Source organism: Triticum urartu, chromosome 3A, assembly GCF_056163025.1.
Source record: "Triticum urartu cultivar PI428250 chromosome 3A, HENAU_Tu73, whole genome shotgun sequence".
Classification (NCBI taxonomy): Eukaryota; Viridiplantae; Streptophyta; class Magnoliopsida; order Poales; family Poaceae; genus Triticum; species Triticum urartu.
The window spans coordinates 98,700,827-98,728,549 of NC_141875.1; the positions used below are offsets into that span (position 1 = coordinate 98,700,827).

The following is a 27,723-nucleotide window of genomic DNA, read 5'->3' on the forward strand; positions in this document are numbered from 1 at the left end:
TCGTGCCAGGTAGGGCGGCCAAGAACATTTTTATGGGGCACCGGACACACCGTTGGTACCCCGTGCCAGTGGTATGTGATGAATATGGGAGCGAGGCTCCACAATTTTAAGTTGTGAAATGTTGGGCACGGGGGTTACTACCAATCGAGTGGACTCCATGTTAGTGTCGTCTAGGGAAAGATAGTGATCGGGTGCTTACCCCGGGTACTTGAGGTACCGCGGGTCGTGGATGACACGGAAGTTCCCCGGATCTTGTGGGTAAAGTGTGCAACCTCTGCAGAGTGTAAAACTATTCGAATAGCCGTGTCCACGGTCAAGGACAGTTGGGTAACCGCTCTTGGGCTACGTCCACTTGTTTACAAACCAGTGTGTGTGTTGGATAAGTGGGAAGAACTACTTGGGTCAAGTCAAGGACTTGACATGATTGAGTTGGGTTGGTGCCCACTCTATTTATGTTGATATCTGTAACCTGTCCTCATGGTTACTTGAATTCTCCTGATGCATGTCTTACACGTTGTTGAACATGTCATTGCACTCAAAACTAGCTTTCCGCAAAAATTTACCTATATCATGCATTGTTGTATCTTGAACCAAAACATGGGTTGCTTGCGAGTACATTCAAAGTACTCATTGGCTTGCCACTGGTTATTTTACTGGCCAGGCATGAAAGAACAGGATAGGATGAAGAATACTTCGGTGAAGAACATGCGAGCTAGGACGCTTCCCAGTCAGAATGCCTGTAGGGTTAAGGCAGATGGCATGGGTCCAAGTTATCGGCAAAGATTTCCGCTGCAATGTTATAATCAAGACTTGACCATAATGGTCCTACTTGTGTAATATGGTATGTATGGATGTAAGACTCTTGTTATTCAGCTTCTGTGTGTTCAGTGAGAATTGATCTCTGGGATCACTGTACACGTGCATTCGGTGATCACGACTTATGAGTCGGGGTCCCCACATCCCTAGGATCAACGATCTGTATGATCAGCTCGCTGGATCCTCAGTCTTCTCCAAGATGGATTTGAGGTTAGGCTGCCACCAAATCAAGATCAGAAATGGGGACATTCCTAAAACGGCTTTTGTCACTCATTATGGTCAGTACGAGTACACCGTCATGTCCTTTGGTCTAACCAATGCTCCAGCTACATTCTCTCGCTTGATGAACTCGATCTTCATGGAGTACTTAGATAAGTTCGTCATGGTTTACCTTGATGATATTCTTATTTACTCGAAGAACGAGGAAGAGCATGCCGAACATCTTAGACTTGTGTTAGAAAAACTCAGAGAACACCGCCTTTATGCCAAGTTCTCCAAGTGTGAATTTTGGTTGCCAGAAGTGACCTATCTCGGCCACGTAATCTCTGGTAAGGGCATTGCTGTCAATCCCGAAAGAGTTCAAGTCGTTCTTGATTGGACTCCACCTGAAACGGTTAAGAAAGTTAGGAGTTTCCTTGGCCTAGCCAGTTATTGTCGCTGCTTCGTTGAGAACTTCTCCAAAGTGGCCAAACCTCTCACGGAACTTCTCAAGAAAGATAAAAAGTTTGAGTGGTCCCCACAGTGCGAGTACAGCTTTCAGGAACTGAAAAGACGCCTGACTTCTGCTCCCATACTTGTGACACCGGATTTCACTAAGGACTTTGTTATCTATTGTGATGCCTCACGACAGGGACTAGGCTGCATTCTTATGCAAGATCGTCATGTGATTGCCTATGCATCTCGACAGTTGCATCCACATGAGGAGAATTATCCTACACATGATCTAGAGCTTGCAGCCGTAGTCTATGCACTTAAGATATGGCAACATTACCTTCTCGGTAAACATTGCGAGATATACACCGAACACCAGAGTCTCAAGTATATCTTCACCCAACCAGATTTGAACCTTAGGCAAAGACGTTGGTTGGAGTTGATCTCAGATTACGACTTAGGAATTACCTACACCCCAGGCAAGGGGAATGTCATGGCTGATGCGCTAAGTCGTAAGTCCTATTGCAACAATCTCATGTTGCAACAGGGCCAACCACTTCTCCATGAGGAATTATGTAAGCTTAACCTTCACATTGCTCCTCGCGGATTCCTTTCTACCTTGGTGGCGAAACCTACCCTTGAGGATCAGATCATTACTGATCAGAAGTTTGATAGGGGTGTTATCCGCATCAAGAGAAACATTAGGAAGGGATTTGGTGGATGTTTCTCTATGGATGATTGAGGTGTTGTTTTCTTTGAGAATCGCTTGGTGGTTCCCAAGAATCAACATCTGCGACAACTGATTCTTAAGGAGGCGCATGAATCTCCTCTCACGATTCATCCCGGTAGTACTAAGATGTATCAGGACCTGCGCTAGAGGTTCTGGTGGACTAGGATGAAGAGAGAAATTGCTCAGTTTATTGCTAACTGCGACGTTTGTCGTCGCGTTAAGGCAGAGCATCAAAGACCAGCTGGCACCCTTCAGCCTTTAGCTATTCCTGAATGGAAATGGGATAAAGTTGGTATGGACTTCATCACCGGCTTTCCCAGGACCAAGAGAGGGAATAATGCTATCTTTGTAGTCATTGATCGTCTTTCCAAAGTGGCTCACTTCCTACCTATTCGAGAGAGTATCACTGCTAGTCAGCTCGCTGACTTATATATTTCTCAAATAGTGTCACTTCATGGTGTTCCACTAGAGATCAATTCAGACCGTGGTAGTCTTTTCACTTCTCATTTCTGGGAGAGTTTCCAAACTGCCATGGGCACCCATCTTTCCTTCAGTACCGCTTTCTACCCGCAATCAAGTGGTCAGGTGGAAAGGGTCAACCAAATCCTCGAAGACATGCTTAGAGCATGCGTTATCTCATTCGGTATGGATTGGGAGAAGTTCCTTCCTTTCGCCAAGTTTTCTTATAACAATAGCTACCAATCCAGTCTCAAGAAAGCTCCTTTTGAGATTCTGTATGGACGAAGATGTCGAACACCTTTGAACTGGTCAGAAACCGGTGAAAGACAATTCTTTGGACCGGATATGATCCAGGAGGCAGAAGAGCAAGTTCGCATCATTCATGAGAATTTGAAAACAGCCCAATCTCGTCAAAAGAGCCAGTATGACCGTCGTCATAAGGAAGTGTCTTATGAAGTTGGCGACAAGGCTTACCTTCGGGTTACCCCTTTGAAGGGTACCCATCGTTTCGATATCAAGGGTAAGTTGGCTCCTCGTTACATTGGTCCTTTTCTCATTCTCGCTAAACGAGGAGAGGTTGCCTACCAGTTGGAACTACCCCCACATCTTTCTCGAGTTCATGATGTCTTCCACGTCTCTCAACTCAGGCGTTGCTTCTCGGATCCCATCCACGGAGTGGACCATGAAACGCTTGATCTCCAAGATAACCTCACATATCGAGAGTACCCCGTCTGCATTCTGGATCAAGCACAACATGTCACTCGACGTCATAACATCAAGTTTCTCAAGGTTCAGTGGTCTCATCATTCCGAGAGAGAAGCTACTTGGGAGCGTGAAGATCGTCTTCGACTTGAGTACCCCACTTTCTTTCCGCCGACTCCTGAATCTCGGGACGAGATTCTTTCGAGTGGGGGCGAGTTCTCACATCCCTAGTTTTGGTATGACCTAGACCAGCTAGTCAGTTGTGCATCATGTTCAAATTCCATTTAAATTTGAAATGGGGATTGTGAAACCCTCAGAAATCATTTTTGGAAATAACCCAGATAAAAATTGCTCCAAAAAGGTCCAAGAAAATGTTCATGTTGCTCTCTGAAAATATTGGTCAGAGGTAAAAATCAAACCAATATTTTTAGGAACTCATAAATATTTATTTTGGCCATTTGGAATTAATGCAATAATTAATTGCTTGGATATATATATGATATATATATATATATAATATATGTCCAAAATTTTATGCCAGTAGTTGAGGAGCTCTGGAATAATACCACTAGCCCCTGCAAAAATTGGCATAAGAAAATAAAATGGTTTAGTATTTTTATTAAACCAAACAAATGTCAGAAAAATAGAAAATAAAAACAAAAATGGAAAAACCTACCTGGACCTTACATGCGGCCAGCTCCTGTGCTGGCCTGGCCCAGCCCAACTGGCCAAGCCAGTCATCCTCCTCCTTGCCAGGAGGAGGCGAAGGAGGGCACGGCGAGCGCGCGCATGCACGCCATGCTCCTGCCTACCTGCCCCCCCTTCCCCTCGGCGCTGTCCACCCCAGAGAGCTCCACCGAGCCCCCTGGCCTCTCCTCACTCTCTCCCGAGCTCTCTCCTCTCCTCTGCTCGTCTTCTCTCCCACGCCCGAACGCCACCACAGCACGTCGCCGTGAGCCACCGCGACCATCGCCACCGCCCCGTCCCTTGCTGCTGTCCAGGAGCACTCCCGCCCTCGACTACGCCTCCTCATCGAGCTGGACGATGCCAGGAGCACTATAGCGTCGCCACCGCCGTCACCCCCTTTGTCGGAGCCGCGGATTGCCGCCGCTAAATTCGTCGCCGACTGGTCCTCCCCGAGCTCACCGACGACGCCTTCGAGTTCGCTGTGAGCTCCCCTTCCCCCTCCCCCTAGCCCCGTAGCTCGAGCGCCCCCGAGCCCTGTCGGCCACCTTGGCCGAGAGCTCGGCTCCGCCGTTCATGTCGTCGCTGTGGCCACAACTGCCACAGCTCGCAACCGAGCTCACCGCCATTCTCAGTGCCCTCCCGCGCATCGTTTGCAACCAACCGCAGCCCCCCTAGTGCCCCGAGGCGCCGAACCCGTCGTTCCCGTAGCTCTGGCCACCGCGGATGACCTCGCCGCGGTCGTCTCCGGCCACCCCTCCTCCTCCTACCTACCCCACTAGATGCGGGAGAGCACGAGCTACGCCTCGGTGCTCCCAGCCGCCGCCCCCGTGCCCTGCGTGGACGCCGCCGCGTCCAGAGGTTGCCGCCGATGACCCTAGCCGGCCTGACGTGCAGGCCCGGCCTGACAGGTGATTAGCTTAAGGCTAATCACCGTTTAACTAATCCCTGACACTGACAGTGGGCCCAGGCGCCCTAATCCTTTAATTAGATTAGTTTAATAACCCCCTGTTAACTAACCGATCACTGACGTGTGGACCCCACACGTCAGGTTTGACCTGGTCAGCTCCATTGACCTACTGACACCGGCATGACGCAGTTATTCATTTTCTGGTTTAAAATTAAATCAGGAAATTCCAGAATATATTCAAAACTTCAAAAATTTATAGAAATTCAACCGTAGCTCAGATTGAAATAATTTATATATGAAAAATTATCAGAAAAATTCAATCTATTCATCTGTACCTGTTTCATGCATGTCTAACCAACTTATACTTGCTGTATAGGTGAAAACATATAAATGGCATTTATAAAGATTTAATTTAGAGTTGCATTTGAACCTTGGGTTCAAATGGACCTCTTCCAAATAGAATGCTAAATGCATTAGCTCAAAGCACATCACATACTCATGCCATGATCATGCATCATATTGTTTCATATTCTTGTGTTTGATTATCGACACCGTTCCTTCTCGATAGGTCCTGCTCTGGAGACCCTTCCAGAGTACCTGTCTGAGGAGTAGTGCCTTCCTTGTTGATCTACCAGGCAAGCAAACCCCCTTGTTCATTCCGATACAATCCTACTCTCTCGCTCCTGCTCTCATTTATTGCATTAGGACAACAATGATTCAACTGCTATTTTATGCTGCGGTAGTTGAACCCATTCCTCTGCATGACCTGTCATTGCCACAGTAAATAGTTAAAACCCACTAGCATGTGTAGGAGTTGATTGAGCCATGTTGTGTTCTTGCCATGCCATGCCTGCTATTGCTTAGAGTTGTGTCAGGTCTGATTCATCGGGAATGAATTGGAGTGGTACGATATGTTCTGGTGCTGAGAGTTAAGCGTGTGAACACGATTTGGTAAAGGTAGCGGTGAGAGGCCATGTAGGAGTACATGGTGGGCTGTCTCACTGGAACCGTCCTTAAGCACTGAGTTCCGTGTATGTTGTCCAATGACTAGCTACTACCACACATTGGAATGCTTAAGTGCCCCTCTCGACTTATTAGCCAACTTGATCTCTGTCTAGGAGTCGCAAATAGTTTCTGGTGTTTGTAGGTAGTGTTAGTAGTCTACCAAGTGGCACCCGGCCAGGTGGGCTTGGGACAGACCAGGCACAAGTGGCATGGTGTACCAAGCGTAGATCCATCCGGCGAGGTTGGCTTGGGAACCCTGCACATATCGTTTGGGGCCGTGAGCGACACCCTGGCCGGATCTCCTTGCGGATGGAACCCGAATAGGCGATAAACCTGGACTAGAGTCTTGTGTGGATAGTCAGGTCATGGCCAACACCCTCGCCAGGCTTCCGTTTGAAGGTTGCCGAGATACATGACGTGTACATGGTGATAATTGGTGAGAGCGTGTGTGAAGAAGTACACCCCTGCAGGGTTATCATGATCTATTTGAATAGCCGTGTCCTCGGTTATGGACTTCTTGGATGCTTACGTGGTACATAGACAACTTAAAGTGGATACTCTAAAATGCTCAAGACAAGTGTGAGTGCTGTGGAAGGCCTTCTCGTAAGGAGACGAGGATGAATCCATAGTAGTGTGCTTGATGTGGTGTTTAGTGGACTCGGCGCGCTGCTTCACCTCACAGAAGTTTCTCGTTGTCATAGAACAGGATAGCCACTGAGTCAAAGCTGGCTTGCTGCAACTAAACCCCACATTACCTTCTTGATGCAAATGCATGTATGATAGGATCTGATGTAAGTCTTGCTGAGTACCTTTGTACTCACGTTGATCTATTTATGTTTTTGCAGCGGAGACTTCGGTCTTATTAGTTTACTTGGACTTCGACGAGTAGCTTGCACCTCAGCTACGATCTTGTACCCTTGGGAGGGACTTGTAGATAGTCAGGCTTCTTAGCCTTTTTCTTTTGTAGTTGTCTGTACTCAGACATGTAATGCTTCCGTTGCTTGCATGCTCTGAATGATGGGTCATGTGACCCCTGTTTGTATTTAATGCTATGTGGCTCTTCTGGGCCTTTATCTATATGAGTTGCATTATGTTGTGATGCCATGTTGTACAGCACATACTTGCATGTTATGCATACGTGTGACGTGTATTGCTATGTGTGGGATCCGACAATCTAGTTGTTTATCCTTGGCAGCCTCTCATATGGGGAAATGTAGTCTAGTGCTTCCTTGAGCCATAGTAGTCTGCTACAGCCTGGTTCACCAGAGTCCTGCTAGCCCAGCACTACTGCTCAGGACACTTGACTGGCCGGCATGTGTTTCACTTCGTTCATGTGTCTGTCCCTTCGGGGAAATGTCACGCGGTGACGTCCGGAGTCCTGTTAGCCCAGTGCTACAGCCCGGATTCACACGCTGCTGACTGACATGCTCGATGTGAATCATGTATGTCTGTCCCCATAGGTTAGTGCCACTTTGGGTTCACGACTAGCCATGTCGGCCCGGGTTCTCTGTCATATGGATGCTAGCGACACACTCATATACGTGAGCCAAAAGGCGCGAACGGTCCCGGGCCAGGGTAAGGCGACACTCGTGGGAATACCGTGCGTGAGGCCGCAAAGTGATATGAGGTGTTACCGGCTAGATCAATGTGACTTTGGATCAGGGTCCCAAGAAAAAGTTTCATCAAAATCAATTCCTTCAACCTGTGTGTAGCCTTGAGCTACAAGCCGTGCCTTATTCCTCACCACAAGGCCATTTTCATCTTGCTTGTTAGGGTAGATCCACTTTGTGCCGATGATATTGTGCTTACGAGGATCTAGACGTTTGGCCAGTTCCCAGACGTTGTTGAGCTTGAATTGATGTAATTCCTCTTGCATAGCTTGAATCCACTCAGGCTCCAGAAATGCTTCATCTACCTTAGTGGGATCTGTGATAGAGACGAAAGAAAAGGTGCCCACAAAAGTTAGATAAATGTGAAGCTCTTGAGCATGTGAGAGGACCTGGAATGTTGATGTTGCTGATGATTTTCTCAATTTGCACTTCATTTGCAACGCAAGGATGAGCGGGTTGTCGTTGAGGAATTTGATCAGTATTTTCTTCAGCACCATTTTCCTCAGGTGCATCAGAATGACGTTCTTCATGTTCTGGAATGACTTCTTCAGCAGATTCTTCGGTAGGAATGACATCCTCAGTAGCCTTGAACTTAATAGATTCCTCGGGAGGTATTTCATCTGTCACAAGAGGTAGGTGCTCTCTTTGCAAGCCATTAGTCTCATGAACTGCACATCTACAGTTTCAACAACCTTGTGGTGATAGGTGTTGAAGACTCTATAGGTGTGCGAGTCCTTACCATAACCGAGCATAAAACCTTCATGTGCTTTCGGTGCAAATTTAGAATTGTGATGAGGATCTCTAATCCAACATTTAGCACCGTAGACTTTGAAATAACTCACATTGGGTTTCTTGTCAGTGAGGAGTTCATATGCAGTCTTCTTGAAAATTTTGTGAAGATATACCCTGTTGATGATGTGGCATGCAGTATCAATTGCCTCAGGCCAAAAGCGAGGAGGCGTCTTGTATTCATCAAGCATAGTGTGAGCCATCTCAACAAGAGTCCTGTTCTTGCGCTCCACAACGCCATTTTGCTGAGGAGTATAAGGAGGAGATAACTCATGAGTAATACCAAGTTCATCAAGATAGTCATCAAGACCAGTGTTCTTGAACTCAGTTCCATTATCACTTCTGATGTGCTTGATCTTCACACCAAAGTTGGTTGAAGCCCTCGAGGAAAATCGTTTGAAGACTTCCTGCACTTCAGTTTTGTAAGTGATGATATGCACCCATGTATATCGAGAATAATCATCAACAATGACAAAGCCATATAAAGATGTAGCATTAGTAAATGTGGCATAGTGAGTAGGGCCAAAGAGATCCATGTGAAGCAATTCGAATGGCCGAGTAGTAGTCATGATAGTCTTCGTTGGATGCTTGGCCTTGGTCATATTTCCAGCTTCACAAGCTCCACACAAATGGTCCTTGAGGAATTTGACACCCTCGATGTCAATGACATGCTTATTCTTCGCGAGCGTGTGCAGATTCCTCATGCCAGCATGACCAAGTCGTCGATGCCATAGCCAGCCTTCTGAAGCTTTTGCAAGTAAACATGTAGCAGGTTGTGGTCCTGTAGAGAAATCAACAATATACAAATCTCCTCTCCTAAAGCCTTCGAATACTTTGGAATTGTCAGCTTCCACGATCACAACACAACAATACTTGCCAAATGCAACAACCATATCAAGATCACAAAGCATTGAGACAGACATGAGGTTGAACCCTAAGGACTCGACAAGCATGACTTTGTCCATGTGTCGATCCTTTGAGATTGAAACCTTACCTAGACCCAATACCTTGATTTTGCCTTTGTCAGTGTAGGTGATATGCTTCAGATGTGATGGAGATAAAGAAGAGTCCATCAATAAGCTCATGTCACCAGTCATGTGATTTGTACATCCACTATCGAGGACCCACTCAGTGGCTTTGGGTTGATCATCCTGCATATGAATTAGTGCAACTTACGAACTCATATACTTCATTAGTGAAGAATATGGTATCAATTTCTTCAGATCAATTTCATCAAGCAATAGAACAGATAAAGCAGTATGAGGACGTGAGAAATGAAAATTCATTTCTTCATGATTAGCTTGCATCCTTTCAAGCACATTCGATTAAGTTCGTCTGGAGACCTGACCCTGCATAAGAGTTTAGTTCTTTTTCTTCACCACCCACATCTGAAGGGGTGGCAAAGAGTTCATCATTCTGCGAGCTCCATAAGAGTAAGGTGGCATAGATGCCAATCCACTTCGTTTCACATAAGAGGGGTTAGGGTAAGCATAAGAGTAAGCAGAGAAATTCTTCGAGGACATATGAACATAATTATTTGAAGAATAATACACATATCCATAATCCTTAGATCTTCCCTGCGAAACAGACGGGTTAGCACGATGATGCTCATATGAGGACTTTGATCCTTTTGAGGAATTTGATCCACGTGAGGAGTTTGGTCTGTATGAGGACTTGGATCCATATGAAGAATTTGGTCCATATGAAGAATTTGATATGGGGTTCCTATTCTTCACAGGTGGTGTCATGATGACATTTACCTCAAGATTTTCAAGGCGCCTTTTGGGAACCCGGATTTTCTTCATAGGAGAACCGTTCCTGCAGTTAGTGCCAACATATCTAGCAAATACTTCACCATTCTAATTTTTGAAAAGTTTATAATTGGAGTCAAATGACTCATCAGAAGAATATGAAGATTCACATGTAAAGCCAGATAAAGTAGATGGATCCACTGAAGGTCCCTTTGCGGGAACCCAAGAGGTTTTGGGATACTGCTCAGGTTTCTAGTAGGTCCCATCAGCATTGAGTTTCCTCTCAAAGGCAATACCCTCTTTCCTAGGGTTCCTGTTGAGGATCTATTTTTTAAGCACGTCACAAAGAGACTGATGCCCTTTGAGGCTTTTGTACATGCCTGTCATATACAGTTCCTTCAGCCCTGCATCATCAGTGATACTAGTAATGTCCTCAGATGAGGAATTAGTGATAGTAGAGGTAGTTGAAGAATTTGCAGCAATGGACGTATTTGAGCATTCAGGTGAAGAATTAGCAGTTTCACGTTCAATGCACTTCAAACATGGAGGAACAAATTCATCCTGAGTAGCGCTAATCTGTTGAGCAAGTAATGAATCACGCTCCTTCTGAATATCATCATAACTCACTCTTAACTGCTCAAGATCTTCCTTTCTTTGAATAAATTCATAAGAAAGCTTCTCATGATCAGATAGGAGAGTGTTATGATGACCTTGAAGATTGTCAGACTTGGACTGAAGTCTCTCAAGATTTTTAGTCAAAATTTTAGTGCAATCCATTTCCTCTCCCAACATATCATCGCTTTTATCCAGCATGTTTTGAACCTTTTCAAGAGTCTTTTGCAATTTCATAGCAATCTTAGCAAGTTTAGAATAGCTGGGTTTGAGGTTTTCATTAGATTCATCCTCACTAGATTCAGAGGAGGGATATTTGAGTACCTTTGAGCCTTTTGCCATGAAGCAATAGGTGGGAGCGTAGTCCTCATCACCGTCATCAGTAGTGTTGGGGAGGTCCTTTTCTTCATAGTTGAAGATGGACTTGCTGACAAACGCGGTAGCAAGGGCTAGGCTCGCGACACCAGAGTATGACTCCTCAGATTCCTCCTCTTCCTAATTTTCCTCAGATTCAGCCTCAGAGTCCATTTCCTTGCCAATGAATGCTCGAGCCTTCTTGGAGCTGCTCTTCTTGTGAGATGAGGACCTTGAAGATTTTGATGACGAGGACTTTGAAGATTTCTTCTTCTTCTTTGAATCATCTGAATTGTAATCATTGTACTTCTTCTTCTTTGATTCATTTTCCCACTAAGGACAATCTTGAATATAGTGTCCGGGTTTCTTGCATTTGTGATAGAGTCTCTTCTTGTAATCATGGGATGAGGAATTTGATCTCAAGTCACCACTTCTTTAGGATTTACCAAAGCAACCACGTCTTGAGAACTTCTGGAACTTCCTCGCGAGCATTGCTAGCTCCTGGCTCAGTTCTTTAGGGTCACCAAGGCTGTTGCCAGAATCTTCACCTTCAGATTCATACATTGCCTTGGCCTTCAGAGCCCGTGATCTACCATAACTTGGTCCATAGAGATCTCTCTTCTTAGCAAGCTGGAACTCATGAGTGTTTAGTCTCTCGAGGATATCAGCGGGATCAAGTGACTTATAGTCTCCACATTCTTGTATCATCAATGCCAAGGTATCAAATGAGGAATCAACCGATCTCAGCAATTTCTTCACCACCTCATGGTCGGTGATATCAGTGGCACCAAGTTCTTGAAGCTCATTTGAGATGTCAGTGAGGCGATCGAAGGTTTGCTGAACATTTTCATTGTCGAGTCTTTTGAAGCGGTTGAAGAGATTGCGAAGAACATCAACTGGAGAGTCACACTGTGTTGAGACTCCCTCATTAACCTTGGACATCCTGTCCCAGATAAGCTTAGTTGTCTCCAAAGCACTCACTCTGCCATACTGCCCTTTGCTCAGATGGCCACATATGATGTTCTTCTCTTGAGAGTCGAGTTGCTTGAATCTCTTCACATCAGCGGCGTTGATGGTAGGAGTGACAGAGGGAACGCCATTTTCCACAATGTACCAGAGATCATTGTCAATTGCCTCAAGATGCATGCGCATCTTATTCTTTCAGTAAGGGTAGTCCGTCCCATCGAAGGTAGGACACCTAGCAGAAACCTTGATCATACCTGCGGTCGACATAACTAAAACTCCAGGCGGTTAAACCAAAATCACACAGAACAAGGGAGTACCTTGCTCTGATACCAATTGAAAGTGCGTTATATCGACTAGAGGGGTGAATAGGCGATTTTTATGAATTCTTCACTGAGGAATTTGCGGGTGAGGAAATTTTTGAGTGAAGAACTACTTGCAGCGGAATAAGTACTCTGAAGTAAACATAATAGAACAAGAGCATGGTCTTCATGATGAAATGAAAACAAGCACAGAGTACAGAAAGCGTAAACACAGGATATACAGAATGAAGACGAATAGGCTGATGAAATTGAGCTGAGGAAATAGAGAAAGTCTTCAGCCAAAGTCTTCAAACAGATATGAACAAGCACACAACAGAGAGATGGGGAATTAGAAGGGTTGAGGAATTGGAACCAAGTAGCTTGGTGAAGACAATGATTTGGTAGACCAGTTCCAACTGCTGTGACAGTTGTACTTCTGGTTAGGGAGGCTAGGTATTTAAACCGGAGGACACACAGTCCCGGACACCCAGTCCTGAACACGTAGCTTAGGACACTCAGTCCTCACTGTATTCCCCTTGAGCTAAGGTCACACAGACCTCGCCCAATCACTCGTGGTAAGTCTTCAGGTGACTTCCAAACCTTCACAGACTCGGTCACTCGGCGATCCACAATTTCCTCTTGGATGCTCTAGACCATGACGCCTAACCGTCTGGAAGATGCACAGTCTTCAAAGGTAACAAGCGTCGGATCCACGCAGGATCAATCTCTTCAGTGATGCTCAATCACTTTGGGTTTGTAGTGTTTGGGTTTGGGTTTTCCTCACTTGATGATTTTCACTCAAAGTCCTCGGAGGATGGGATGCTCTCAAATGACAAGTGTCGGTTTCTCTCGGAGCAGCCAACCAGTTAGTGGTTGTAGGGAGGCAGCTATTTATAGCCTAGGGAGCAGCCTGACATGATAAGACATAAATGTCCTTCAATGATATGACCATTAGGTGGGTAGATATTTTGGGACAGCTGGCGCATAGCACAGCAACGGACGGAATTTTGAGTATCAAATTCCTCAGGGCTATCATGATCCTCACTGTGTAGGCAATCCGCACTGGCGAATTCCTAACTCCTCAGTCAGAACAAATTCCTCAGAGACCAGAAGAACTTCGTCTCTGTCACTGAAGAAATTGACTGAGTTGTATGAGATTTCCAATGGCTTCACTTGAAGGGATTGGTAGATGTAGGATTTGAGTTGAGCATCACTTGGAAATTTTTCTTTAGTATTTCTTCGACCCCCTTTAACAGTACAGTGTTTCCTATGACTCAAGAAAGAGAAAATGAAACTACGAAAACAAAAGTCTTCACGCTTCATGTTCCTTGAATGAATACCACATCTTCAGGATCACACCAATTTCTTCACTTTCAAAGTCTTCAGTCAAAGAACTTCATTTTTAGGGGCCGCTTCCTCTGTAAATATCAAACTCCTCATGGACTTGTAGACATGTGTACACTCACAAACGCATCAGTCCCTTAACCTATAAGTCTTCAATACACCAAAATCACTAAGGGGCACTAGATGCACTTACAGGCTGACTCAAGCACCTGCGGACTATGCGGAGTTCAAGATTCGTGGCGACACTCTCTCTTGGAATGTACATCTTCGAGAAGTGTTTGGGCGCTAGAGGATGAGGAGATCACACATAAAATGACGGCGAATACCGAACCAAAAGCAAAAGGCTGGCTGTTCACAGTGATGGGATTGCTGACACATGATCAATTTATCATCATGGCAGTCACACTTTGGTCCATATGGCATGCCTGGAGGAAAGCTATTCATGAAGCAATATTTCAGAGTCCTCAAGCGACCCACTGCTTCATCGAGAGGTACTTACAAGACCTGGCGGTCATTAGCAACCCAGTGCAGAACCAGAACAGGAACGGTTCGGCGCCACTACCAGGCCATGCAAGACCGAAGAAGCCACCTGCTGGTCATTACAAGATCCATGTCAATGCAGGAGTACGTGTAATAAGGGGTGGCTCTGCGGTGGCTATTTGTAGAGATGAAGGGGGAAACTTCATTGGAATCTCGGCTCTTGTAGTTGAGAGTTTATGATCCCCCACATTGGAAGCAATAGCTTGTCGGGAAGCTTTGTCCCTGGCGAAGGATTTGGGTATTCATCAATTTACCGTGCCATTGGACTGTCGACAGGTAGTGCTGGACATCAACAGAAGGGCACGTGGTGTTTATGGCGCAGTCATCAACGAGATCAATATCAAAGCCTCTACTTTTTCTTGTAACTTTTATTTTGAAAGCCGTGTTGTTAACTATGAAGCACATCGCTTAGCAAAATTTGCACTCTCTACAGGTCCGGGCCGCCATGTCTGGTATGGTGTTCCCCACGACCAAGTTTGTATCCCACTTCATGTGGAGTTTGATGAATAAAGCGGGTTTTTACCCCTCAAAAAAAGTTAGTATGGTGAGTGCAACTAATCAAGGGTACCCCCTGCGGGAGCCCCGCTAGGGTTATTTTGTTGGGCTCAGAGCGCACCAATATCGCCACGTGTAGCATGCTGGCGCTCCCTTGGGATTTTGTTTTTCACTTTTTCTGTACCGTTTTCATGTTTTAGATGATTTTTTTTCAGGTTTTTTGTTTTCGTCCGGTTTTCCCTTTGTTTTGAAGAGATAATAAAAACATGCAAAAAAACAATTTTTGTTGCTTCCGTAGGAGGCACAGATTTGCTTTCACAAGAGGAGTGCCTCTCAGCAAAAAAAACATAGTTTTCTTGCTTCGGCACTGATTTGCTTCTCGTGAAAGCACATATTTGCTTTCATGAGAGGTACGATTGTGCCTCTCGCAAAAGAAAAAAAATGCTTTTCTCGCAAAAGAAAATAAATCTTCTTTTACGGGAGGCACAAACTTGCTTCCTTGTGCCTCTCAGAAAAGAAAAAAATGCATTTCTTTTTGCTTCCCTAATAGGCACATATTTGCTTCTTGTGAAGGCGCAAATTAGCTTCAGTAAGAGGCACTGTTGTGCCTTTCGGGAAGAGAAGAAAAAGTGAGGAAAAAATTGTACTATGGGTCTTTTTTTCCCAGGGTTTTTGTGAAAAGTTCGTTCAAACATATTAACATGGTATCTAGTTTCGAATATCTCGATGCGAGAAATACAACGGTGAAAACAGTTTGAGATTTGACAGCGCGGTTTAAGAGATAAAATGTTTTGAGTAAACGAACCTATGGAAAAAAAACTCTAAGGTTGCGAAAAGTGGCGCATATGCAATGCGTCACTTGTCTATGCGTCACTTGTCAATGCTTAAGAAGGTGGGAGTGATCTTTGCACGGGGTACCAGTGAACTCGTATCGCTTATAGTAGACAAACCACATGTAAGACACGTCTGAGCCATTTTGATTATGTTTGTTGTACTCCGATTGTACGGGAGTGGTCCCTACCCCCATGCTACGCGACCTACATGGTATTAATGTTCCAGCAAAATATTTTTTATCTAACATATTTTAATACAAAAATGACAATTATTTGAAAAGGAAAATAATTATATTATGGTGAATAACAAAATGTACATGTATTTTGAAAAATATTCATCGTATATTTAGAAAAACATTGCATATGTGAAAGATGTTCATCACATATTTGGAAATATATTCATCACTTATTTGAAAAAAAAATCACCTTTTACTAAAAAATAATATTCATTGTGTGTTTAAAAATGTCTCTGTATATTTTAAAAATATTCATCACGTGCTTGGAAGTTGTTCATCACATCCAAAAGTCCATCGTGTAATTAAATAATGTTCATCACATACTTGAACATCGTTCATGTATTTATAAAATGTTAATTTCATATTAGAAAAACATCACATATTTGAAAACTGTTCATCACATAACCAATATAGTATTCACGTATTTGAAAATATTTGTCATGTATTTTCTTAAAATATTTATATATTAAAAGTTTATGTATTTTTAAAAATAAAATATTAAACATATTGTTCACACGTGTAATATATATTCCTATATTGTGGAATGATAAGAACAAATTTAAAAATGATAAAATCAGATGAAAAAAATAAAAGAGAAAAACTGAACGGAAAATGAAAGGTGAAAATGAAAAAGGAAAAAATCGACAAATAAAAAAATGGAAAGTATAATAAATAAATAAAACCATAGAATAACAAAAGAAAAAAAACACTAAAACCCAAAACGAAGCAAAACCCAGAAGAAAGAGAAAACCACTCGAAGAAAACCAGAAAAGTAGCAACAAATTGTTGAAATGTGGAACCTGCTGGCGACATAGAAGAGAAACATCAACTTTTTTTAGGCTAAGAGTAACTACAGCAACTTCTGTAAAACCATCCCGTAAAATGATTTTATACGATGACCATATAATTTACGGTAAGTTGTCAGACAACTGCTTTTTTCAGTTCCTGTAAAACTTCTTGACCTAAAATCTTGTTTTTTCTATCTCTCACTAAATGTCTATGGGGCCCGCAAGTCAGCGACACGACACTAGGAGGTGTGGCGACAACGGTCGAAGCAACCAGAGCGATGAGCAACGCGACAGGGGGTTGTGGTGGCGGTCGGCACTGTGAGGCGGGGAAGCCAAGGCGGGTGGCATGCCGGCATGGTGCCGGTGCGGCGGCCTAGGACCCGAGCCATGAACTTTTGACCGATCTTTTACCGCCAAATTATACGGGGTTTAGTGGATTGTTGGAACTTGGAAGAAGGGAAACATAAAATTTTTTTGAGAAAAGGGAAACGTAAATGAGCGCGGATTCACAGCTAGCGCTGTCTTAATTTTCCCGCCCCGCTTCCCCGCCCTTTCCTCCGCTGCCGGCCACTCCGGCACCGGCGTCCACCCCATCGCGCCGGTGACCACTCCGGTCTCCGCCGCCCACCCTCCATCCACGGCCTCGAACCCTCCCAGCCCTGGCAGCCCGGGGTCGATCTCCTCCCGCTTGCAGCCCGTTGTCTCTGGACTCGGCCTTTTCGGGTCACCGGGATCCGCGAGCTCCTCCGCGGGCGCGCCTCCCCAGGTTGGCTTAGTGGCCGCGGATTTGGCTGCAGACGCGGCTGTGGCGGCCCCGTGGAGAAGGCCAGGCCCCTCGCGCAAGGCGCTTTGGCGTCGCCGGAAGTGGGAGTTCAGGCAGACACGGCTCGTGGCGGCGGAGCGTCCCAGGTCGCGGTCGCCGGCCTCGTCTCTAGAGAGGCGCGAGGTCCCATCGGATCTCTTCGGCCTCTGTTTCAAGTGTTCCCGGGATGGGCATCACAGGGAAGATTGCACCTTTAAGCCTCTCTACTTCCGATGCGGGCTGGAGGGACACATCTCGTCGGGGTGCTCGCGTCCTCGGAGCCCGCGACCGGAAGAGGAGCTCCGGCATGAGGCCATGGCCAAGGTGGCGCGGACTGGTCTGCAGCAGCTGCCAGCAGGGCTCGCGTGCAGGCTGTCGCCGGTGACTTGGCAGGTCTCTCCTCAGGGGAGGCCCTCGTCAGTCCCGGCCGACACCGTACCTGCGGGAGCCTGGCTGGCGCTGCCTGCGGCGGCCATGACTCCAGCAGCCATGGACGTTTGCATCATCTCGCGGACCCATGAGATGGATGACATGGAGCGAAGACTCAAAACAGTTGTGGTCGCGTACATTGGCGGTTCCAGGCCGGCAGTTTCGTCTATGGAGGCGGCTGAGGCTATCGCGGCACAACTGAATGTTCCCAGACACAAGTTTTCCGTTCATAAGTTCTTCCCGGAGGATTTTCTTGTGGTCTTTGCGACGCCGGAGATCAGGAACCAGGCCCTTACGGCGGACTTCATTGAGCATGGCTTCTTCAAGTTGTTCTTTAGGCCTTGGCTGCGGCAAGCACAAGCAGTGTCAAAAGTGATGCGTTCTCAGGTGGATCTGATGATTGAGGGAGTGCCTTCCCATGTCTGGACACGGGACACGGCTGCGGAGCTCTTGGGTTCGGGCTGCCTGGTGGAGAGCTTGGCACCGGAGACAGCCAGCCGCGAGGACCTCTCCCTGTTCAAGCTACGAGCCTGGTGTGTTGACCCCGATGAGGTGCCGGTGGCGAGAAGACTATGGGTGCCAGAGCCTGAGGCGGAGTTCAACCCGGTGGCTCGCCGGCCAACTTCTCGTTAGCTGCTCGAGTATAAGACGCTCATCCATATTGGCAGGGTCAGGGAGCACGCCGGTCCGGAGGGGTGGTTGCGGCCGCCAAGCTCAGATGGGAGCGGCCAAAGTGGTCTGCCAGAAGACTCGGATAGTTTCTCGGGCAGTGGAGAATGGCGTGTGCTACCTTGGACGCGTGGAATTCGGGATGTCAGAGGCGGTGCGCCGGCGGGAGGTGTTGCCGGTGGCTCGTATCGACAGGCGTTGTTGGGGCGCGTGGGCCCTCGGATTGGCGCATTCCGCCAATCATGGCAGGTGCTTGGGTGGCCGTGTCGTCGAGGTTGGGGTTTCCTGCATCGCCGACGATCCGGCCTCCTGCTCCGGCGCCGGTGAGCCCGGTGGCGGCGGAGGGGCTTGTGCAAGGCCGTGAGGAGGAGCCTGTGGATCCGGGGCGCTCGACCATAGAAAATCCCGTGGTCGCCACTTTGGGTCAGGATTTGGTGGTTGCAAAGGGCCCACAGTCGCCTTCCCATAGGCCAGACTAGTCTCCCTCTCTTCCCATTGATGTGTAGGGCGTGGCGACAAAAGCTATCATGGCAGGTTCGATGGATCCCAAGGCAGTTGTTTCGGGTAGACAGGAGATGTCCATTGGGGCAACGCTGGGACAGGGCGTGGGGATCGCCAAGGATTTTGTACGGTCCGCACCACTGGAGAGCGAGCCAGCCAATGTGGTGACGATGCAAGCTGGGGTTGCAGCTACCTCTGCTGCCGTGGGTCCAGTGGGCCAGAGCATGGGCGACCTGACCATGGCGGAGACCGGTCGCGTGGAGCCCCAGAGTGGGCCAGTTCGTGAGGCGCCAAACACGATGGGATCTCTGGATCAGGAGACAGCACTGTTGGGCAACGTAGTAATTTCAAAATTTTCCTACGCACACGCAAGATCATGGTGATGCATAGCAACGAGAGGGGAGAGTGTGATCTACGTACCCTTGTAGACCGACAGCGGAAGAGTTAGCACAACGCGGTTGATGTAGTCATACGTCTTCACGGCCCGACCGATCAAGCACCGAAACTACGGCACCTCCGAGTTTTAGCACACGTTCAGCTCGATGACGATCCCGGACTTCGATCCAGCAAAGTGTCGGGGTAGAGTTCCATCAGCACGACGGCGTGGTGACGATCTTGATGTACTACCGTCACAGGGCTTCGCCTAAGCACCGCTACAATATTATCGAGGATTATGGTGGAAGGGGGCACCGCACACGGCTAAGAATATGATCACGTGGATCAACTTGTGTGTCTAGGGGTGCCCCCTGCCCCCGTATATAAAGGAGCAAGGGGAGGAGGCCGGCCGGCCCCTATTGGCACGCCAGGAGGAGTCGTCCTCCTAGTAGGAGTAGGACTCCTACTAGGAGGGGGAAGGAAGTGGGGAGGGAGAAGGAAAGGGGGGCGCCGCCCCCCCCCCCCCTCTCCTAGTCCAATTCGGACCAGGGGGGAGGAGGCGCGCGGCCCACCCTGGCTGCCCCTCTCTCTCTCCACTAAGGCCCATATGGCCCATTACTTCTCCCGGTAGGGTTCCGGTAACCCTCCGGCTCTCCGGTTTTCTCCGAAATCACCCGGAACACTTCCGATGTCCGAATATAGCCGTCTAATATATCAATCTTTATGTCTCGACCATTTCGAGACTCCTCGTTATGTCCGTGATCACATCCGAGACTCCGAACTAACTTCGGTACATCAAAACTCATAAACTCATAATATAACTGTCATCGAAACCTTAAGCGTGCGGACCCTACGGGTTCGAGAACAATGTAGACATGACCGAGACACGTCTCCGGTCAATAACCAATAGCGGAACCTGGATGCTCATATTGGCTGCTACATATTCTACGAAGATCTTTATCGGTCAGAGCGCATAACAACATACGTTGTTCCCTTTGTCATTGGTATTTTACTTGCCCGAGATTCGATCGTCGGTATCTCAATACCTAGTTCAATCTCGTTACCGGCAAGTCTCTTTACTCGTTTCGTAATACATCATCTCGCAAATAACTCATTAGTTGAAATGCTTGCAAGGCTTATGTGATGTGCATTACCGAGAGGGCCCAGAGATACCTCTCCGACAATCGGAGTGACAAATCCTAATCTCGAAATACGCCAACCCAACATGTACCTTTGGAGACACCTGTAGAGCTCCTTTATAATCACCTAGTTACGTTATGACGTTTGGTAGCACACAAAGTGTTCCTCCGGCAAACGGGAGTTGCATAATCTCATAGTCATAGGAACATGTATAAGTCATGAAGAAAGCAATAGCAACATACTAAACGATCGGGTGCTAAGCTAATGGAATGGGTCATGTCAATCACATCATTCTCCTAATAATGTGATCTCGTTAATCAAATGACAACACATGTCTATGGTTAGGAAACATAACCATCTTTGATTAATGAGCTAGTCAAGTAGAGGCATACTAGTGACGTTTGGTTTGTCTATGTATTCACACAAGTATTATGTTTCCGGATAATACAATTCTAGCATGAATAATAAACATTTATCATGATATAAGGAAATAAAATAATAACATTATTATTGCCTCTAGGGCATATTTCCTTCAGTGTCCCACTTGCACTAGAGTCAATAATCTAGATTACACAGTAATGATTCTAACACCCATGGAGCTTTGGTGCTGATCATGTTTTGCTCGTGGAAGAGGCTTAGTCAATGGGTCTGCTACATTCAGATCCGTATGTATCTTGCAAATCTCTATGTCTCCCACCTGGACTAGATCCCGGATGGAATTGAAGCGTCTCTTGATGTGCTTGGTTCTCTTGTGAAATCTGGATTCCTTTGCCAAGGCAATTGCACCAGTATTGTCACAAAAGATTTTCATTGGACCCGATGCACTAGGTATGACTCCTAGATCGGATATGAACTCCTTCATCCAGACTCCTTTGTTTGCTACTTCCGAAGCAGCTATGTACTCCGCTTCACATGTAGATCCCGCCACAACGCTTTGTTTAGAACTGCACCAACTGACAGCTCCACCGTTTAATGTAAACACGTATCCGGTTTGCAATTTAGAATCGTCCGGATCAGTGTCAAAGCTTGCATCAACGTAACCATTTACGATGAGCTCTTTGTCACCTCCATATATGAGAAACATATCCTTAGTCCTTTTCAGGTATTTCAGGATGTTCTTGACAGCTGTCCAGTGATCCACTCCTGGATTACTTTGGTACCTGCCTGCTAGACTTATAGCAAGACACACATCAGGTCTGGTACACAGCATTGCATACATGATAGAGCCTATGGCTGAAGCATAGGGAACATCTTTCATTTTCTCTCTATCTTCTGCATTGGTCGGGCATTGAGTCTTACTCAATTTCACACCTTGTAACACAGGCAAGAATCCTTTCTTTGCTTGATCCATTTTGAACTTTTTCAAAAATTTGTCAAGGTATGTGCTTTGTGAAAGTCCAATTAAGCGTCTTGATCTGTCTCTATAGATCTTAATGCCCAATATGTAAGCAGCTTCACCGAGGTCTTTCATTGAAAAACTCTTATTCAAGTATCCCTTTATGCTATCCAGAAATTCTATATCATTTCCGATTAGTAATATGTCATCTACATATAATATCAGAAATGCTACAGAGCTCCCACTCACTTTCTTGTAAATACAGGCTTCTCCAAAAGTTTGTACAAAACCAAATTCTTTGATCACACTATCAAAGCGTTTATTCCAACTCTGAGAGGCTTGCACCAGTCCATAAATGGATCGCTGGAGCTTGCATACTTTGTTAGCTCCCTTTGGATCGACAAAACCTTCCGGTTGCATCATATACAACTCTTCTTGCAGAAATCCATTCAGGAATGCAGTTTTGACATCCATCTGCCAAATTTCATAATCATAAAATGCGGCAATTGCTAACATGATTCGGACAGACTTAAGCATCGCTACGGGTGAGAAGGTCTCATTGTAGTCAATCCCTTGAACTTGTCGAAAACCTTTTGCGACAAGTCGAGCTTTGTAGACAGTAACATTACCGTCAGCGTAAGTCTTCTTCTTAAAGATCCATTTATTCTCAATTGCTTGTCGATCATTGGGCAAGTCAACCAAAGTCCATACTTTGTTCTCATACATGGATCCCATCTCAGATTTCATGGCTTCAAGCCATTTTGCGGAATCTGGGCTCACCATCGCTTCTCCATAGTTCGTAGGTTCATCATGATCTAGTAGCATGACTTCCAGAATAGGATTACCGTACCACTCTGGTGCGGATCTTACTTTGGTTGATCTACGAGGTTCAGTAGTATCTTGTTCTGAAGCTTCATGATCATCATCATTAGCTTCCTCACTAATTGGTGTAGGTGTCACAGAAACTGGTTTCTGTGATGTACTACTTTCCAATAATGGAGCAGGTACAGTTACCTCATCAATTTCTACTTTCCTCCCACTCACTTCTTTCGAGAGAAACTCCTTCTCTAGAAAGTTTCCGAATTTAGCAACAAAAGTTTTGCCTTCGGATCTGTGATAGAAGGTGTATCCAATAGTTTCCTTTGGATATCCTATGAAGACACATTTCTCCGATTTGGGTTTGAGCTTATCAGGTTGAAGCTTTTTCACATAAGCATCGCAACCCCAAACTTTCAGAAACGACAACTTTGGTTTCTTGCCAAACCATACTTCATAAGGCGTCGTCTCAACGGATTTTGATGGTGCCCTATTTAACGTGAATGCGGCCGTCTCTAGAGCATAACCCCAAAACGATAGCGGTAAATCAGTAAGAGACATCATAGATCTCACCATATCTAGTAAAGTACGATTACGACGTTCGGACACACCATTACGCTGTGGTGTTCCGGGTGGCGTGAGTTGCGAAACTATTCCGCATTGTTTCAAATGTACACCAAACTCATAACTCAAATATTCTCCTCCACGATTAGATCGCAGGAATTTTATTTTCTTGTTACGATGATTTTCAACTTCACTCTGAAATTCTTTGAACTTTTCAAATGTTTCAGACTTATGTTTCATTAAGTAGATATACCCATATCTGCTTAAGTCATCTGTGAAGGTGAGAAAATAACGATATCCGCCACGAGCCTCAACATTCATCGAACCACATACATCTGTATGTATGATTTCCAACAAATCTATTGCTCTCTCCATAGTACCGGAGAACGGTGCTTTTGTCATCTTACCCATAAGGCACGGTTCACAAGTACCAAGTGATTCATAATCAAGTGGTTCCAAAAGCCCATCAGTATGGAGTTCCTTCATGCGCTTTACACCGATATGACCCAAACGGCAGTGCCACAAATAAGTTGCACTATCATTATCAACTCTGCATCTTTTGGTTTCAACATTATGAATATGTGTGTCACTACTATCGAGATTTAATAAGAATAGACCACTCTTTAAGGATGCATGACCATAAAAGATATTACTCATATAAATAGAACAACCATTATTCTCTGATTTAAATGAATAATTGTCTCGCATCAAACAAGATCCAGATATAATGTTCATGCTTAACGCTGGCACCAAATAACAATTATTTAGGTCTAATACTAATCCCGAAGGTAGATGTAGAGGTAGTGTGCCGACTGCGATCACATCGACTTTGGAACCATTTCCCACGCGCATCGTCACCTCGTCCTTAGCCAATCTTCGCTTAATCTGTAGTCCCTGTTTCGAGTTGCAAATGTTAGCAACAGAATCAGTATCAAATACCCAGGTGCTACTGCGAGCATTAGTAAGGTACACATCAATAACATGTATATCACATATACCTTTGTTCACCTTGCCATCCTTCTTATCCGCCAAATACTTGGGGCAGTTCCGCTTCCAGTGACCAGTCTGCTTGCAGTAGAAGCACTCAGTTTCAGGCTTAGGTCCAGGTTTGGGTTTCTTTTCTTGAGTAGCAACTTGCTTGCTGTTCTTTTTGAAGTTCCCCTTCTTCTTCCCTTTGCCCTTTTTCTTGAAACTAGTGGTCTTATTGACCATCAACACTTGATGCTCCTTCTTGATTTCTACCTCCGCAGCTTTCAGCATTGCGAAGAGCTCGGGAATAGTCTTATTCATCTCTTGCATATTATAGTTCATCACGAAGCTCTTGTAGCTTGGTGGCAGTGACTGGAGAATTCTGTCAATGACGCAATCATCTGGAAGATTAACTCCCAATTGAATCAAGTGATTATTATACCCGGACATTTTGAGTATATGCTCACTGACAGAACTGTTCTCCTCCATCTTGCAGCTATAGAACTTATTGGAGACTTCATATATCTCAATCCGGGCATTTGCTTGAAATATTAACTTCAACTCCTGGAACATCTCATATGCTCCATGACGTTCAAAACGTCGTTGAAGTCCCAATTCTAAGCCGTAAAGCATGGCACACTGAACTATCGAGTAGTCATCAGCTTTGCTCTGCCAGACGTTCATAACATCTGGTGTTGCTCCAGCAGCAGGCCTGGCACCCAGCGGTGCTTCCAGGACGTAATTCTTCTGTGCAGCAATGAGGATAATCCTCAAGTTATGGACCCAGTCCGTGTAATTGCTACCATCATCTTTCAACTTTGCTTTCTCAAGGAACGCATTAAAATTCAACGGAACAACAGCACGGGCCATCTATCTACAATCAAACATAAACAAGCAAGATACTATCAGGTACTAAGTTCATGATAAATTTAGGTTCAATTAATCATATTACTAAAGAACTCCCACTTAGATAGACATCCCTCTAATCCTCTAAGTGATTACGTGATCCAAATCAACTAAACCATGTCCGATCATCACGTGAGATGGAGTAGTTTCATTGGTGAACATCGCTATGTTGATCATATCTACTATATGATTCACGCTCGATCTTTCGGTCTCCGTGTTCCGAGGCCATATCTGTATATGCTTGGCTCATCAAGTATAACCTGAGTATTCTGCGTGTGCAACTGTTTTGCACCCGTTGTATTTGAACGTAGAGCCTATCACACCCGATCATCACATGGTGTCTCAGCACGAAGGACTTTCGCAACGGTGCATACTCAGGGAGAACACTTCTTGATAATTAGTGAGAGATCATCTTAAAATGCTACCATCAATCAAAGCAAGATAAGATGCATAAAAGATAAACATCACATGCAATCATTATAAGTGATATGATATGGCCATCATCATCTTGTGCTTGTGATCTCCATCTTCGAAGCACCGTCGTGATCACCATTGTCACCGGCGCGACACCTTGATCACCATCATAGCATCATTGTCGTCTCGCCAATCTTATGCTTCCACGACTATCGCTACCGCTTAGTGATAAAGTAAAGCATTACAGCGCAATTGCATTGCATACAATAAAGCGACAACCATATGGCTCCTGCCAGTTGCCGATAACTTGGTTACAAAACATGATCATCTCATACAATAAAATTTAGCATCATGTCTTGACCATATCACATCACAACATGCCCTGCAAAAACAAGTTAGACGTCCTCTACTTTGTTGTTGCAAGTTTTACATGGCTGCTACGGGCTTAAACAAGAACCAATCTTACCTACGCATCAAAACCACAACGATAGTTTGTCAAGTTGGTGTTGTTTTAACCTTCGCAAGGACCGGGCGTAGCCACACTCGGTTCAACTAAAGTTGGAGAAACTGTCACCCGCTAGCCACCTTTGTGCAAAGCACGTCGGGAGAACCGGTCTCGCGTAAGCGTACGCATAATGTCGGTCCGGGCCGCTTCGTCCAACAATACCACCGAACCAAAGTATGACATGCTGGTAAGCAGTATGACTTATATCGCCCACAACTCACTTGTGTTCTACTCGTGCATATAACATCAACACATAAAACCTAGGCTCTGATACCACTGTTGGGGAACTTAGTAATTTCAAAAATTTTCCTACGCACACGCAAGATCATGGTGATGCATAGCAACGAGAGGGGAGAGTGTGATCTACGTACCCTTGTAGACCGACAGTGGAAGCGTTAGCACAACGCGGTTGATGTAGTCGTACGTCTTCACGGCCCGACCGATCAAGCACCGAAACTACGGCACCTTCGAGTTTTAGCACACGTTCAGCTCGATGACGATCCCCGGACTCCGATCCAGCAAAGTGTCGGGGTAGAGTTCCGTCAGCATGACGGCGTGGTGACGATCTTGATGTACTACCGTCGCAGGGCTTCGCCTAAGCACCGCTACAATATTATCGAGGATTATGGTGGAAGGGGGCACCGCACACGGCTAAGAATATGATCACGTGGATCAACTTGTGTGTCTAGGAGTGCCCCCTGCCCCCGTATATAAAGGAGCAAGGGGAGGAGGCCGGCCGGCCCCTATTGGCGCGCCAGGAGGAGTCCTCCTCCTAGTAGGAGTAGGACTCCTACTAGGAGGGGGAAGGAAGTGGGGAGGGAGAAGGAAAGGGGGGCGCCGCCCCCCCTCTCCTAGTCCAATTCGGACCAGGGGGGAGGAGGCGCGCGGCCCACCCTGGCTGCCCCTCTCTCTCTCCACTAAGGCCCATATGGCCCATTACTTCTCCCGGTAGGGTTCTGGTAACCCTCCGGCTCTCCGGTTTTCTCCGAAATCACCCGGAACACTTCCGGTGTTCGAATATAGCCGTCTAATATATCAATCTTTATGTCTCGACCATTTCGAGACTCCTCGTTATGTCCGTGATCACATCCGGGACTCCGAACTAACTTCGGTACATCAAAACTCATAAACTCATAATATAACTGTCATCGAAACCTTAAGCGTGCGGTCCCTACGGGTTCGAGAACAATGTAGACATGACCGAGACACGTCTCCGATCAATAACCAATAGCGGAACCTGGATGCTCATATTGGCTCCTACATATTCTACGAAGATCTTTATCGGTCAGACCGCATAACAACATACGTTGTTCCCTTTGTCATCGGTATTTTACTTGCCTGAGATTCGATCGTCGGTATCTCAATACCTAGTTCAATCTGTTACTGGCAAGTCTCTTTACTCATTTTGTAATACATCATCTCGCAACTAACTTATTAGTTGAAATGCTTGCAAGGCTTATGTGATGTGCATTACCGAGAGGGCCCCGAGATACCTCTTCGACAATCGGAGTGACAAATCCTAATCTCGAAATACGCCAACCCAACATGTACCTTTGGAGACACCTGTAGAGCTCCTTTATAATCACCCAGTTACGTTGTCACGTTTGGTAGCACACAAAGTGTTCCTCTGGCAAACGGGAGTTGCATAATCTCATAGTCATAGGAACATGTATAAGTCATGAAGAAAGCAATAGCAACATACTAAATGATCGGGTGCTAAGCT

At 45.8% G+C, this 27,723-nt stretch overlaps 1 pseudogene; it reads left to right on the top strand.

Annotated features, from left to right (window-relative positions):
* The first annotated feature begins 4,824 nt into the window (after positions 1-4,824).
* LOC147978747 (uncharacterized) lies at positions 4,825-18,953 on the top strand (annotated as a pseudogene).
* The last annotated feature ends 8,770 nt before the right edge of the window (positions 18,954-27,723 follow it).